Source organism: Hyperolius riggenbachi, unplaced genomic scaffold (assembly GCF_040937935.1).
Source record: "Hyperolius riggenbachi isolate aHypRig1 unplaced genomic scaffold, aHypRig1.pri scaffold_212, whole genome shotgun sequence".
Classification (NCBI taxonomy): domain Eukaryota; kingdom Metazoa; phylum Chordata; class Amphibia; order Anura; family Hyperoliidae; genus Hyperolius; species Hyperolius riggenbachi.
The window spans coordinates 136,736-154,187 of NW_027152423.1; the positions used below are offsets into that span (position 1 = coordinate 136,736).

General features: G+C 41.6%; 1 long non-coding RNA gene across 1 annotated transcript in view; it reads right to left on the minus strand.

The window, feature by feature from the left end:
• Positions 1 to 2,853: 2,853 nt before the first annotated feature.
• LOC137543818 (uncharacterized) overlaps positions 2,854 to 17,452 on the minus strand; it is a 59,952-nt gene continuing 45,353 nt past the window's right edge. The window contains exon 3 of the long non-coding RNA XR_011025634.1: positions 2,854 to 3,968. This is a non-coding gene — a long non-coding RNA (uncharacterized lncRNA). The remainder of the gene's footprint in view (positions 3,969 to 17,452) is intronic.

The following is a 17,452-nucleotide window of genomic DNA, read 5'->3' on the forward strand; positions in this document are numbered from 1 at the left end:
TAAGTTTCATGGATGTGTCAAAAACCTGAGCGGTTCTGCCTTTTGCATGATTGCTAACTCAGTAAAGGACCAGCCCTTAAAGCGTTGCTATCATATAAATCCAGCATAGTGGGGTCTGAAATCTCCATAACAGCGATTATAGATTGACGGTATACCTTGAAATGAATCAGAGCACTAAATATATGATTTTATATAAAAAATTGTATTTGCTTATCATACAGCATATATACAAAATATGAACAGTTCCAAGAGTGTTCTAACAGTATTCCGTCTCATCGAGGCTTTATAGCCAAGCGTTCATCAATCTTCTAAGTACATTCAAAAAAGAATATGAGTTATGTTATATAGAATAAAATCAAAAATAGTCTCATCTGTATCAATAGCTTTATATCTAATATATGTGTAAAACTTGTAGTAATCTTCTTAAAGAAAAAGCATAAAAATAGCTTCTAAAAAACTTCATAACATCTGAATTTAATGCTGAAAAATTAATAAAGTGAATCACCAGAATATTAAGCATATTACCCCTTCTCTGTCATCTCTTCAGCATCTAGAACCACGTGTGGGAAGGTCGCTTCTGGCTTGTAGCTGAGTAGGTATCTTTCAGGAGAGATTCAGTCTGGATGTCTCTGAAAGCTCTCAAAACCACTTATTTTTGTACACAAGGATTCAATATGGCTGCCTAATTTGGAATTTCCCCAAATCTCTAGTTCTGATTGGCTGAGATTTCCGTGCATAAATTCTTTATCTTGTTTTGAATACTTAAGTCATAATATTTTTGTTTATAAAGTCCTTATCTATCTTATCTTGTGATAATGAACGTCATTTGGAGTGTTTACACATTCTGACACTTGATTAGCAGGTAATTTCTGACACAGTTAATTAAAAATAGACGTCACCAGCCATCTTGTCTGCTGGTTGACTTATTTGCCCCAGACATTGGGACTTTCAAACATTAAACAATGTCATTCATGACGCATTTCTGATAATGTGTCCTTCTACTAATTAGTTTGGAATGTGTCTGTCCTTTCCCAAACAAGAAATAGGGCATGTTAACCCAAACAATCTGTGAATTACAGAAATAGTAATGTAATGCTTATTGAAGTACACAGGGCTTCTAATATATTCATTTAAATATAAGCTTACTATAGAATTATTCTTAAAAAAATTAATCATAGAATATATAGTTGCATATTAAAATGTAATAATATAAAATCATTTTCTATATATAGTTGTCTTTCTTATGAATAAATAAATGTAATAATTTCCACTGGCAGATTTCACTATTTAATCATTTAAATAATAAGCAGTATTAATAATATTAATTATAAGACTATGAAACCGCCAGGTGGCATAATTGTCCTAAATATGGGGCAATAGAAAAAACCTTGCAAAGTTTTGACATTCCAAAGGACATGCATAGTCAAAACATCTTTGTGGAACACATCAAATGTGTTTTGAAACTTTCACTGCAGAATCCAGCATTTAAATGTATTTCAAAGTATTACATTATATTTTATGTAATTATAGGGTTTAACAATAATTATTTCTTTCTTTAGAAGGAAAGTATTGATTATTAATATATTTCTGCAATATAAAATGGCAACAGCGCTTCTTAAGACAATGGTATTAAACTTCAATTTGTTTATACTTTTCATATTTTGACTTTCTCTGGCTGGGAAATGTTCTCTTTTCTTGCTGGCTGTAACGGACTTGTAACAAGTACATGTCAACAATCTTCTTGCTTACAAGTTAAAATAATCTTATAAAAGTTTCACTGTCTGGAATATGCTGAGATGTCCCAGAGCAATATTTTAAAGAAGTACTCTAACTTCACAGTTTACAATGAAATGTTGCATAGAACATTAAAACTTAAAACACACGCATATGACAGCTTTTCCTGCATAAATAAACCACTAGAATTCTGACAGATACCTGTGATGGTTGCCACCCAAGGCGATGGGATGCGATTGCTAGGGCGACAACTCAGGGACCCAATGCTGTATAGATGCATGGCTGTGTTGTTGCCTAGCAATGTATCTATACAGCACTGGGATCCCCAGATGTGCACCCTACTGATTGCTTGCAATCACTACAGACACACAGGCTGGTGTAATGGTACACTACATGCCAAACTAGTGATGAAGTATGGCATATATGGTATCGTTTCAATGCCAAATAATGTATTTTGAGGTGTGTTAAAGGGACTCTGAGCAGAAGCCGTGGGTATGCATATAAGCATACACAGGGCTATTTAGTAAAGAGGGGACACTCACCAGTCCCTTCAGGTAGTGCTGCTTCTCGCTGGGTGGCCACTATAAATTACATTGCAGCAAGCAACTCTGTACTAAAGTCGCACCATCCAGGAAGCCTGCAGGTCCTCTCTGTGCAAGCGCAGGCTTCCTGGCTTCTTCCTCCCCTCCGGTCGTGAACCGCACAATGACGTGCGGCAGAGGGAGGGCAGGAAGCCAGGAAGCCTGCGCTTGCACAGAGAGGACCGGCAGGCTTTCTGTTCCAGAGGACAGCATGACTTTACTTCAGTGTCACTTGTTTCAATGTAATTTATAGTGGCCATGCGGGGAGAAGCTGAAGGGGCTGGTGAGTGTCTCCTCTTTACTAAATAGCTATGGGTACGCTTATATGCATACCCACGGGCCACGGCTTCTGCTCAGGGTCCCTTTAAAACTGCGGCACTTGTCATGTAAAAATTCGGAAGAATGAAACATGAATAGAATGTGTATTTTTGCATTAATATTTAATGTTCCTCAACAAAATTCCCGCGACAGCCTAGATTGTCGTGAAAAAAACATTTATGTATCACTTTGATGACATAGGTATTAAAAAGTTATTGCTGTAGGGAGACAGATGATGTGCTAACATTGTCAGGAATCAGTGAACCTGAGATGGTTCATACTGCTGAATTGATACTTACCTGGGGCTTCCTCCAACCCCATGTGCTCCGTAGGCTCCCTCTCCGTCCTCCCCGGCTGCTCCATTGTCTAGTAGTAGCCATTCTGTATTTTCGTCAGGTTCTTCTGCACATTCAGTATTACTGTACAGATGCAGAATGCTCCATACTGCACAAGTAGGATCGGGGGTTGCATGCCCGGGCATGTGCAAAAGAACACACGTGGCCCGACTGAAGAAAATGCCGGATGCTACCACGGGACAATGGAGCCCACGGACCACATAGACCTGGAGGACTACCCAGGTACGTATAAATACAGCACGCGCAGTATGTACCGTCTCAGGTACACTTCAAGGTGTAAAAACCCAGGAATGTGAAGTAGTTAAAAAAATGAAAGAAAAAAAGTTATTCATAGTTTAAAGTGAACCTCCGGACTAAAAATCGACTCAGCAGCACTGGAAATGCCTGGTGTTTCTTTAACAGTTTCACAGCATCAGAACTTTGTTTCTCTTATCCAATCCTCATTTTTAGCTGCACAGAAGAAAACTGACCGGGCTTTTTTCCCCTGATGCTGTGCAAAGCATGATGGGATTTCTGATGTTGTTGCTCTCGTTCTGCTGTTTTGGTGCAAATTTTTTTTTACATTTTGAATTTGACATTTGAAGCCTAGCGTGTGCAGCTGGGAGAGGTTATCAGGACACAGGACAGTTGGAACGGTGTCTCCTGCTCCTTGTCACCTCCTTTCAACCAAAAAGATGGCTGCCCCCATGAATCACAAACATTTGCCTGTTCTTTTAAAACAGGGTGGGTAAAAAAATTATATTACCTATCTATTCTAATTAACATAACTAATGTAACTTAATGACAGTATGTTTGTTTAGGCTGAAGTTCCCCTTTAAAGGTCAGTAACTAAGCATAGTGTTTCAACGACATTTCACAGTTCCTGTGCTTGACAAATTCAGAGTCCTTTATCGTGTAAGAAATTGTCCTTCTGGGTATCAGTGCCTCTGTTGTCTGTCGGAGAGTTGTCACACTTTTCTAATCTGGAACCAGCACAGACCTGTGAAGAGATAGTAAAGAAATACCAATACTGTATACCTGCACCATGTCAGTAACAATAACCAAATGATTTTGTAACGGTTGTCCAGACAAATTGTTTTCTTTTGTTTTCAGTGGTGGCCAAACACCATACCATTTTTTTATATTTCTTTTCAATTCAAGAATTAAATCAATTTTTCTGATGGTTTGTAACATTTAAAAAAATCTGACTAATGTACCACACGTGTTCAATTTTTCACCAATTATGAAAAAAAAAATTAAAATTAAAGGCTTAAAAATTGCTTGGGTCTATATAGCAAGAAATTGACAATCTACCCTACACCAATCAAGTCTCATAAAAATGGATTAGAAAAATCCACCACTCGTGATCGACTTATGTAAAAAATGGGAAATTCTATCAGATTTCTCGAACACGTAACATGTTTTGTGCAACGTTTTTATCGCATAGCCATAAAAATGTTTAATTTTATTGTATTGTGTGTGGCCACCTTAAAGTGACCCAGAGATGAATAAAAATGTAGTTTTTTTTAACTTACCCGGGTTTTCCTCCAGCCCCATAAGCACAGATGTGACCCTCGCTGCGATCTCCCGATCAGCCGCGATGAGCCCCGGTAAGTGGCTCAGTGACGTCAGTGCTGGACCTTCTGCGCATGCGCAGACCCTTCTGTGCAAGTGCAGAAGGCCCCAGCTGACGTCACTCAGTCAGACCAAGTCTGACTGAGCCTCGTACCGGGGTTTGATTGTGGCTGCACAGAGGATTCCGGGAGGACTGTGGGAAGATAGCGAGGGACGCATCCATACTTATGGGGCTGGAGGAAGCCACAGGTAAGTAAAAAACTACATTTTTATTCATCTCTGGGTCACTTTAAGGTTTAGAACCTCTGTAAGGTTTGAATGTTGGAGTTAGGGGAAGCAATGTGACAAGCTGTATGCTGTTTGTGCAAGTACTGCAATCCTGAAGCGAATCCTGTGATTTACAATGTGAGTGGATGTATGCGTATAATCTGCCATACCAACACATGTTGATTTTATTTGTCTAATAAAGAGATTTTAACAGTTATCCACTGTAGTATGATGTAGTTTTAATCAGTGATATAATCGTGCTTCATCCAATTACCAGTGATACTGTATATACATTTTATTACAAATATTGTATAGTGCCCATTGTCAGTATGTGAAGAGTTAACATTCTTTTCCTTTACAACTGACCATTTTACTTATATGGAACATTCTTTAACCCTCCTGGCGGTAAGCCCGAGCTGAGCTCGGGCTATGCCGCCGGGAGGCACCGCTCAGGCCCCGCTGGGCCGATTTGCATAATTTTTTTTTGCTGCACGCAGCTAGCACTTTGCTAGCTGCGTGCAGTGTCCGATCGCCGCCGCTACCCGCCGATCCGCCACTATCCGTCGCGCCGCAGCCACCCCCCCCCCCTCAGACCCCTTGCGCTGCCTGGCCAATCAGTGCCAGGCAGCGCCGTGGGGTGGATCGGAGTCCCCTTTGACGTCACGACGTCGATGACGTCGGTGACATCATCCCGCCCCGTCGCCATGGCGACGGGGGAAGCCCTCCAAGAGATCCCGTTCTTTGAGCGGGATCTCTTGATCTCCGATCGCCGGCGGCGATCGGAGGGGCTGGGGGGATGCCGCTGAGCAGCGGCTATCATGTAGCGAGACCTCGTCTCGCTACATGAAAAAAAAATTAAAAAAACGTATTTGCTGCCCCCTGGCGGATTTTGTCAAACCGCCAGGAGGGTTAAAGTACCGTATATACTCGGATACAAGTCAACCTCGTGTGTAAGTCGACCTCCAATATTCAACCCTCTTAAGCTGGAATGTTTTATTGATTCAAGTATAAGTCTACCCAGCAAAGTAAATTGCTGCACTTGGGGCCCAGGAGGGGTTAATGACTGCACTGCCTACAGTATTGCTGCCTTTAACCCCTCCTGTCCCTTAACTGCAGCCAATACCTCCTCCAGGCCCCCAAGTGCAGCAATTATTCACTCCCTTTTAGGCAGAACAGTATTTCCCCCCCTGCCCCTTTCCTTGTTAATTGTTGTGGCCAGGACTTTCACACCTGTGTTTTATTGGCATTTCTTTTTCTGAAAGTATCACTTACCACTGGGTAAATTGCTGCAAATGGGAATGTCACTAATAGAACACACAATACTCATTGTGCTCAGTGTTGCCCTGACTCGTGTATAAGCCGACCCCTATACTTTTATGAAATGAATTAAACCTAAATTTCTAGACTAATACTCGAGTATATACAGTACATGTAATATACCTTGCTGGGCAAATGACCACTTAGGATTGGCTGGGACTGTGTCTTTGTCTGTATTGGTATAAAAGGGAACACCCTATATCACCAGCTTTATGATGGCACAAATTTGTCAACAGCAAACTGTTTCCAGGTCCCCATATCTGAGATGCTTATTAGGGCATATGAGGTCCCTCAGGACTATTTGTGAACTTATCTGATTGAGCTGAAAGCAATCTGGAGTTAAAAAATTATTCATTTAATGTTATCTTTTACATATACAGTAAGTGCTGTCTTTGAGTTATTTTTATGTGCTTGGAAACTGTGAACCTACAATAAATTAGGTGCCTGGGTGACAGATAGGTGGTTTGTTTACAGGCTTTGTGAATTCACATTACATACACAATTGGAGGCACTTTAATTTAGCCTACTACGCCATATTCATTCTGATCCCTTGAAATGTGAGAGCTGGAGTTCTGGTTGACCATTATTCTGGAGGGGCTCTGTCAACTCCCCCCTCAACACATCAATAGACTACTGATGATTGTAATGTGCTAATTATGGCCATACAACCTTATGATTTGGACATTCAATTTATTTTACGTAATATTGTGCCAACGGTTAAAGAGAGACTGAAGCCACATAAAAAACTTGATTTAACCTGTTATTTAGCTGAAGAGATATGACCAGTGCTAAAACGACGGATTCCCGTGGCAGAAAAAGGGTTTTATAACCCCCAAATCGCTGGAGCAAAAACTGGGGAGTGCTTCCTTGTAGAAGCAGAGCTTAGCGCTGTAGCTCTGCCTCTACTCGCATCATCCTTGCTGATCGCCGCCTCTCCTCGCCCCTCTCAGTCTTCTTTCACTGAGAGGGGCGGGGAGAGGCGGCGATCAGTGGTGGATTGACACTAATGGAGGCAGAGCTACAACACTAAGCTCTGTCTTCCCAGGTAGCGAAATCCACGACTTTGAAAGTCATGGATTTCTGCCCCAGGATTTGGGGGTTATAAAACCCTTGTTCTGCCGCGGGAATCCTGCGTTTCAGCACTGGCCATATTCCTTAAGCTAAATAACAGGGAAAATCAAGTTTTTAATGTGGCTTCAGTGTCTCTTTAATAGCAAAGTCCAAATTCACCAAAATTGCTGAGTATGTTAATTTTTTTAAAAAGACCTTAAAGAGAATCTGTATTGTTAAAATCGCACAAAAGTAAACATACCAGTGCGTTAAGGGACATCTATTACCCTCTGTCACAATTTCGCTGCTCCCCGCCGCATTAAAAGTGGTTAAAAACAGTTTTAAAAAGTTTGTTTATAAACAAACAAAATGGCCACCAAAACAGGAAGTAGGTTGATGTACAGTATGTCCACACATAGAAAATACATCCATACACAATCAGGATGTATACAGCCTTCCTTTTTAATCTCAAGAGATCATTCGTGTGTTTCTTTTCCCCTGCAGCTATCTTCCACTGAAGTGTCAGGCTGTTTCTTCCTGCAGAGTGCAGACAGCTCTGCCTGTATGTAATTCCTCAGTATGTGAAAGCCCAGCCAGCTCAGAGGAGGATTTATCCAGCTTGTAAAAGATAATAGAGCAGAGAGAAGCTGCGCTAATCTAAATAACACACAGGCAGTGTGCAGAGAGGGGCCTGGAGGGGGGAGATGCATCACAGAACCACAACACTGGCAGCGTTCTAGACACAGGCTGACAAATCTGACAAGAGAGAGATAAGTTGATTTATTACAGAGATGGTGATACTAGAACGTGCTGCAGTAAGCCAGAACACATTAGAATAGCTTTTGGAACTTGTAGGATGGAAGAAAACCGGATGAAATTTTTGTTTTTGTCTCTTTAAAGGGACCCTGAGCAGTGCAGAAACTATGGAAAGATGCATATCATTTTGAAGCTCTCTTTCTCCTCTTTCCAACGATATATAAACCGCTGCCCTACGCCTTTTAGTTTTCAATATTTTTGTGATCGAAATTGCGGCCACCGTGATTTCGATCACGAAAATAGCAAAAACTAAAAGGCGTAGGGTGGCGGTTTATATATATCGTTGGAAAGAGGAGAAAGAGAGCTTCAAAATGATATGCATCTTTCCATAGTTTCTGCACTGCTCGGAGTCCCTTTAAAGTTTTTGAAAAAAGGAAAAAAAAATTAAATTCAGAAAAATTAGTTAAATTTTTTTTGCCATGTTCCTACTACTTCCCTTAACATAAGTGGCCATTTTGGTGGCAGTAACAGGTATGGGGCCTTCACTATGAACCGCTAAACTCGGCACCAAACTAAACAAAAATTACCTGAAGTTGCGAAATTACAGTTCCTGATTACATTTACATACTGAATTAATTACAATTTTCCTCAAAAATTTTGCATTACGATTTCACATGTATAATTGCGAATTATGATGTGAAATTACGATTATGTGAAATTTGTGTTCATCACTAAGACAGAACTTTTGATTTTTTGCATCCAATGAGCGAGCCATTGAAGTGGGGTGTCGGGGGAGGTCATACAGCACACAAGGCTGAATTTTATTGCTGGACTGATTTCATTGATTTGAACATTGTATTACCACAAAGGGCTGAATTTATTGTTGTATTTTAAGGTTTGATCCAACACCACCACCACACCCCACTAGTGATCACTCAGCAGATGGCTTGGCCATAATAAATGGTCATATACATGTGTGGATTAAACAATGCCTGTCGGTTCTAAATTGGGTTCGAGGGAGAGGTGCTGGAATCAAGTCTTCCCTTCCAGATGAGATGACAACACCATATAGGGACACAAAGGAGACTCAAGATAGTATATTACTGCTTATAGAAAAGTTTATACAATTTTACAATTTCCTCAAACCCTTGTATATTCAAAAAATGCCCTTACATAAAAACAAATATATTTATCAATATCTCTGTTAAACTAGCGTTCTTCTACAGATGCATCATCTGTTGCAAATCAGTCATGAGTATTCAAATATGCTGGCAATATCAGCTGAAATAGTATGTAATAAATATCATTTATAAATGAACCAGCCCAGTGAGAGGATTTGGGCGGCAGAATTTGGTTCAGCTGATATAACTGGTGCAAGAGTGACTTGACCATCGACCCCAGAGGAAGTCATGAGGATGAAACTGATAGGGTTTTCTGTTGCTGATAAGCAAGCGGGACGGAGTGGCGGCAGTGGTGGATGCGTGGAATGACCATCGCCTAGTCTTATTGCGTCGATATCTGCACCTGCCCACAAATGCTTGTTTGTCTGCCTGTGATAGACATACTGTTTTAGAGAGTGAGTTTTATCCTTTTCTTGGCATTCTCAAACTTTTAAATAAACATTAATATAGTATTGTGAGTCCCCTTTGTATCCCCTATATGGTGTTATCATCTGGAAGGAAGCACTTGATTTCAGCACCTCTCCCTTGAGCTTAATTGAGCCCTTAGGGGCATAAGGTAATCCACATGCACATTTATAATGGTCTGGGCATCTGGTGAGTAGCCACTAGCCACGAGAGTGGTGTGGTGGCGTGTCATATTAAGAAGAAGATTGTCATTTGAATGTATATATATAGAGAGAGAGAGGTAAATTAATATTTGATCCCCTTCTGATTTTGCTCTGTTGACCGAGAAATGACCATCTATAATTGCAATGGTGAGTTTATTAGCTGTGAGAGACAGAATAACAACAAAAGAACCATCAAAACCCCCATGCCCAAAAGTCAGCGCTTGATGTGCATTGTAATGTGTTAAATAACTATCTTATACCCTATTATCCAGCAAGATTTCTGGCTCTCAGGTGTATGCAGATAATGATGAGTTGAGATTAGGAGCACCCTCTGTAAAGGAGAACTCCTAATCCCAGTTTTTTACAGGACCCGTATAAAAGACACCTGTCCACAGAAGCAATGAATCAGACTCCAAACTAGCCACCATGGCCAAGACCAAAAAGCTGTCCAAGGACCTTGGTGAGAAAGTGACAACAGCTGGCACAATAATTTGCAAATAGAAGATACAAGTTATACAAGTTAAATGAAATTATACAAAAATAACTGTCAAACTCCCTTGGTCTGGGTCTCAATGCACGATCTCACCTTGTGGAGTGCAATCATCATGAAAACGGTGATGAAGCAGCCCAGAACTACATGGGGAAGACTTGGCAATGATCTCAGGGAAGCTGGGACCATAGTCACCAAGAAAACAATTATTAACATACTATACAATGAAGGATTCAAATTTTGCAGAGCCCGCAAAGTCCTCTTGCTCAAGACAGTACATATACAAGCCCATCAGCAGTTAGCCAATGCACATCTGAATTATCCAGAGGAGAACTGGGTGAAAGTATTGTGGTCAGATGAGAACAAAATTTACCTCTTTGACATCAACTCAACTCGCCATGTTTGGAAGAGGAGGAATGCTGCCTCTAACCCCAAGAGCCAAAAACACAATCCCCATAATAAAACATGGAGGTGGACACAAAGGGCTTGATTCACAAAGCCATGCTAACTCATAGCTAGCGTTTTGCGTCCGTTATAACGTGCGTAACGTTTTTGTTCGCAATTGCATTTTTTTGTGCACTAACGCAAATTTTCATGCGCTAATGCGTGCATTTTTCACGCAAAAAACGAGACAAGTTATAACGCGCACAAAACGCTAGCACAACCGTGCTATGAGTTAGTTGAATCAAGCCCCATATGTTTTGGGGTTGTTTTTCTGCTTAGGGGACAAGACTCCTCCACTGCATCAAAGGGACAATAGATCAAATCTTAGGTCAGTGCCTCCTTCCCTCAGCCAAGGCATTGAAAATGAGTCGTAGATGGGTATTCCAGCATGACAAAAACACACAGCCAAAACAGCAAAAAAGAGTGGCTCAAGAAGAAGCACATGAAGGTACTGGATGGGGCCAGGCCAGTCTTCAGACCTTAATCCAAAAGAAAGTCTGTGAAGGGAGCTGAAGAGTTGACATACATCAGACTCGAAAAGTTAGTCACTTGGAAAGGATCTGCCAAGATTAGTAAACCAAAATCCCTACTGAGATGTGGGCAAACTTGGTGGCCAACTACAGAAAACATCTGACCTCTGTCACTGACTCACTGCCAACAAGAAATATTTTAAGATACTTATTTCACTCATTACAATGTACATCAAGCTCTGCTTTTCGGGCGCTGGGTTTTTGAGGGTTCTTTTGCTGTGATTCTGCCTTTCCCAGCTACAATAACCCCCCCCCCCCCCCCCCAATTACAATTATGGACTGGTTACTTCTTAGTCAGAGAGGAGACAAAGCAAAATCAGCAGGGGATCAAATACTTCTTCCCCTCACTGTATGTACAGTATCTCAAAAAAGTGTGCACACCTCTCACATTTTTATAAATATTTAATTATATCTTTTCATGGGATAACACTGAAGATATGACATTTTGCTAAAATATAAAATAGCCAGTGTCCAGCTTGTATAACAGTGTAAATTTGCTGTCCCATCAAAATAACCCAACATACAGCCATTAAAGGACACCTGAAGTGAGAAGTATATGGATACCAATTTCCTGGCAGTCCTACTGATCTCTCTTTTCTGAGGAATCGCTGCACCATTATGTATATTTTCTTGTGAAACGCTGTTGCATGATGTGTATTTTCAGGTGAAACACTGCCATATTATGTATATTATCTGGTGAAACTCTACCACATTATGTATATTTTTTTGTGAAAAACACTGCCACATTATGTGTATTTTCAGGTGAAACACTGCCATATTATGTATATTTTCTGGATAAACTCTACCACATTATGTATATTTTCTTGTGAAACACTGCCACATTATGTGTATTTTGGGGGGTAACGCTGCGACATTATGTGTATTCTTTGGAGAAACACTGCCTTATTACATGTATTTTCAGCAGTGATGCATTCTATAATACATCATATGCTCAAACCTGAATAATCACAAATACCTTTTGTTTTAAGAAGTCAGACTTCTGTTTTGCTCTACATAAAGATTGCTTAGGCTATTAGAATATTGACAACACCCTGAAACTGGGCAGCATCACCATTCCCAAGACCATACAACAGTTTAACAGAAAAGGTTCTCCTCAGAACAGGCCTCGCCACGGTCGATCAAAGAAGTTGAGTGCACCTGCTCAGCATCATATCCAGAGGTTGTTTTTTGCAAATAGATGTATAAGTGCTGACACTATTGCTGCAGAGGTTGAAGGGGTGGGGGTCAGCCTGAAAACTTGTCAGATCATATGGAGGTGAAAGCTTCCTCTAAAAATGATGCACAAGAAAGCCAGTTTTTCAAAGACAAGCAGTCTAAAGACTTGGATTACTGGAACTGTGTCATGTGGTCTGATGAGGCCAAGATAATTAGATTATGTGGTTCGATTCCATTGGCAACTTGTGACGCTCTAGTGAACTCCATGCCAAAGAGAGTTAAAGGCACTGCTGGAAATCAATGGTGGGCACACAAAATATTTACACCATGGGCACAATTTTGACATCCTTCACTTCACTTTGGGGGGGGGGGGGGGGTACCTCATTTTTGTTACCACAGCTTAGACCGTAATGGCTGTGTGTTGAGTTCTTTTGAGGGGACAGCAAAGTTACAAGCTTTTTTAGTTCTTTCTCATGAAAAGATATAATAAAATATTTACAAAAATGTGGTGTATTTTTGTATGTGCATTCTTTTGTATAGGTATTTTAAAATGTACAGCTTTTCCTGATGTACTGTATATGAGTGAGTGCATAATTGCTTTTATGTTCCGAAACAGGCTGTCTACATGTAGGGTTAATGTGGATGTGTAAAATTTAAAGGGACACTTAAGTCTGAGGAAAAAAATGAGTTTTACTCACCTGGAGCTTCTGCCAGCCTCCTGCAGCCATCCTGTGCCCTCGCAGTCTCGCTTGGATCCACCTGTCCCCCGCCGGCAGCCACTTCCGTTTTTCGGGAACAGGCCCAACAGGCCTGGCCATGAGTCTGCTTCTTCATGTTCCTGTCCGCAATAGCAGCATAGAGGGCGCTATTGTGGTCAGGAACGCGAAAAAGCAGACGCATGGCAGGCCTGTCGCCAAAATCAAAAGTAGCTGCCGGCGGGGGACAGGAGGATCCGAGCGAGACCGCGTGGGCACAGGATGGCTGCAGGGGGCTGGCAGAAGCCCCAGGTGAGTAAAACTCATTTTTTTCAGTCTTAAGCGTCCCTTTAGAGCTATAGGCTTGCTATACACCAGCAGTTCTGGATGCTAGCCTGGCTTACAGGGGCATAAAGAGATCATTTACATATTCAGTAGTGGTGCACTGTGGGAAACAACAAATGTTCACTTAAAGCTGAATTATTGCAAGTTTCCTTCTGTTTTAAGAAGACAAATCACACCAAGCATTGCTTTTTAGTAGGAGGGCATTTCGGTATATTTTAGCCCCCTACACATTCCTAGTGGTTTGGGTCACCTCGAGCTGCTTGGTTACTCTGTTATCAGTTAGTTTTTCTTCAACCACTTCAGCCCATGGGGTTAAGGACGGAAGCAATATTCACCAGTCAGCACTCCTCTCATTCATTTATCACACCCAAATGATTTATATCTCGGGGGGGACGGAAGGTTTGCCACAAATTAGACTTTTTGGGGCCTGATACTTATTTTCAGTAATTACAGGTCTTTTATTTTGATTGAGGGGGAGTGGTGTCTACAAGGGTTTAATACCTTTTGTAAATATATTTTTTATGTATATTTATTGTAATTTTACTATTTGGCCACTGTAATTTAAAAAAAAAAAGGAGTTTAACTTACCTGGGGCTTCTACCGGCCCCCCGCAGACATCCTGTGCCCGTGTCGGGGAAAAACATATCCTCCGGGGGGTAGCCTGGATGGACCCCTCTGGGCTTTGGCCATGCCTGGAGGGTGCACTGTCTGCGTCTCTCTGCTCCTCCCTCCTGAGGGGAAGCTGCAGCACTCCCGGGCAGTGGATGCTTTGTGGGGGTGTCTGTGCTGTCCCCCATTTCTTGAGGGTACAAGCAGGCCTACATGCGGCACCCCTGTTGAGATGTAAAGTATTTGCGTGGCCCAACTCCTGCAGGATACAGCAGTGAGTTTGTTTTAGTGTAATGATCGCTGCTGCAGCAGCTATTACTGGAAGTAGTAGTGCTGCAGCTCAGGCAGTTCTGATCTATTTCCATGCAAGCTGCATAACTTTGTCTGTTTTTCCCTGCTGTCAGCTTGTGACTGATTATCATTCACCTGTGTGGGAATCTGCATGTCTGCTCCCATTGGATGACCTCAGTATAAAGATCTGCTTCCTGCAGGGTTTCCTTGGGTTTTCATAGCTTCAGCTTAAGCCTGTCTTGCTGTCGCTTTAGCCCCCGATCGTGTTTCTTGTTAAAGATACTTTGCTGGTCTTTGCATCATATATTGGTTCATTGCCAATATATATGCATACCAGCACGTTTATTATTTTCCTTGTATTTGTGTTACGTTGATATATCAGTGTTGCTGATATATACGTACACGAACTGTTTATTTCCTGTGTTCAGTTAGTCAGTTTTCCAGCACGTTTTGGTAGTTTGCGCGTACCGTGAACACCCGTGCTGAGCTAGTTATCCTGTTCCTGGTCCTGTTTGTGGATTGCGTTCATCTCTGCGAAGAGATAACGAATCCTTCTGAATCCTGTCCTGTTACCGTTTGTGGATTGCGTTCATCTCTGCGAAGAGATAACGAATCCTTCTGAATCCTGTTCTGTTACTGTTTGTGGATTGCGTTCATCTCTGCAAAGAGATAGCGAATCCTTCTGAGTCCTGTTCCCTGTATTACTCCATTCCTAGTCAGCGTTCCTGCTTATGTCATATATCGGTTCATTGCCGATATATACATATGTTAGTCAGAAGTTACAAATAGTTTCATTGATAGCTGTAATTGTAATACGCTAGGAAAACATACTTATTGTATATTTATCTGTGTTACGTTCATCTATCTTAATCCTGCTATTTCCTGACTATCCTGTCCTGTCTTTGTGAGGCACGCCATCGCCGCAGCGCATTGGCTGCCTCATTCCAGTCTGTCTGGTTTTGGACGCTTGCTGTCGCTAAGTAGCCGCTAGCTAGCAAGCGTTCATTCTGTCTACCTGTCCTGATCTCCTCAGTTCTGGTTTATGCGCTCAGCGCTACTTTGCGCTGAGACGTTATAACGAAAGCATTGTTTGTGGCTGTCAGATCTGCACCGGCTCTGTGCGCCACAATCTCCTATTGGAGTCAGTCCTCCCCTCCACTATACTAGGGATAGCCTGTTTCCTGGTGCTAGTGTGTGTACCTCCTCCACGCCAGCTCATGCGTTGCATGCTGACTGTGGAGAATACACCACCAAGCCTTACATTATGAAAACCCCGTTACCAATCCCCATTGTGGGGGGGATTCCCAGAAAGTATGACACTGTTAATTATGGTTCCTGTTCCTTTAAGAAATTTGAAGAACTTAGCTCTGAAACAGAAAATGAGTTTTTCTCTGAATGTGCCAGGTTCCTGACCAATCCTGATCTCCAAGCGACTCCTGTTTCAACCTGGGCACTCCAACTAAGTTATATTTTGTTTAAAGGGGAATTATTCCAGTGGACATTTGATGTTCTCAATCATTCCGATTTGAAAGATAGACCGCTGGAATTTCTAGCGTTTGTGATCCATAACTGGTTGCGCATAGATCCATTGCCTTTTCCTCTTAATGAACTCCTGGCAGCAGGCCAATCAGCTGCTCCTTCAATTGCTTGCAAGAATGAGCAGCAAGCAGAAAGTGTTACTGATAATTTTCCTGCAGCTTTGAATAAATCACCAAAAACCGCAAGGTCAAAGGCAAAACGCAAACGTTCTAAGAAACGTGTCCAATCTGCAGAATCGTTATCCTTAGCGACTGAGACCTATAATGAGATTCTGCCATTAACAGATAATGAAATGCAATTGTCTTTCAGGGGAGTTAAATGGACTTATGAAACGACTAATGAACTTTCCTCCCTGGCTAGGGAAAATAAAGATTTTTGTTTAAAAGAATTATCTGAGTATGATTATGATGAGATATTACAGAGTATTGAACAAATCAACTTATTTGTGAACCAAGGGAAGTTTGCATACACTACAGTTCAACACTTGCTACAGGTATTGGAGATTCTTAAGAATAAGGAATCTGCCAATCACCTGCTAATTAACCCTATACATGTGCCTGCCACAATCATATCTGCAGACTGTGATCAGCCTAAATGTTTCGCTGTTAAGTATGCATGGGATCCTCCATTCGAGAGGGGAGAGATGGAAGCCCTGGTCTGTGAATGGAAGAATGATTCAAGTTCATTTTGTCAATTTTACAGTGCAAAAAGTGAAATGGTATTGAACGCATGCATTAAGTCAGCCTATAACCTAATAGAGGCTGGTGTGTGTAGGTATGACTGTGTGGCTCCCTTGATTGATGTGTGGGAACTGATTTTGGATGATTTTTATGTGACTCCGAATTCGCAAATTTGGCGTTCTGACCCGCCTGCTTCAGCACCTTTGGCTGATTCAGCAGGTGATTCGGAGCTCTTTTTGTGTGAAATTGAAGTTCCTGCAATTCCACCCTGTACCATGGATAACTCAGTGTTACTTCCCAGTAAAACAGAAGCCACTGATACATTCTTAACATTGCCCTGCGCAAATTTCTCAGCAGAGAATCCAGAGGTCCTGCTGATTTCAGAGTCCAGCCTAGCCAGTACTCATGACTCTTTGTTTAGTGAAACAGACACCAGAAAAATCTTGCCTTTCTCTGCAAACACTTCTGCAGAAATTACCTGTGTTAATAAAGTTCAACTCCTGTCTGATCCAGCAGATGCCAATAGAGGCACTACATCAGTTTCCGAGTCCCAGCAATCCTGTCTAGTAAACTCAGAACCCCAGCATCTGAATTTTCCAATTTTACAAATGAATGGTGATTCAGATGCGCAAACATTGTGTCTTGATCTTCCTGTTTCTACACCTCGCTCTAGTTTCGTGAATAGCTCAGAGCATCTGCTATGTGAACCTGAAATCGCAGAATTATTACCTTGTTCAGAAAATTTTCCAATAAATTTGCCCTGTACCATGAATTGTGCAGTAGATCTCTCCAATGAAACTCAGGTCACAGAATCATTATGCTGTCCAGCAGGTGCTTCCATGGTTTTGCCCTGCAATATGGACTGTTCAGTGATCCTGTCCAGTGAAGCTGTGGTCGCAGAGTCTTATGCTTCACCCAGTACTTTGGATAC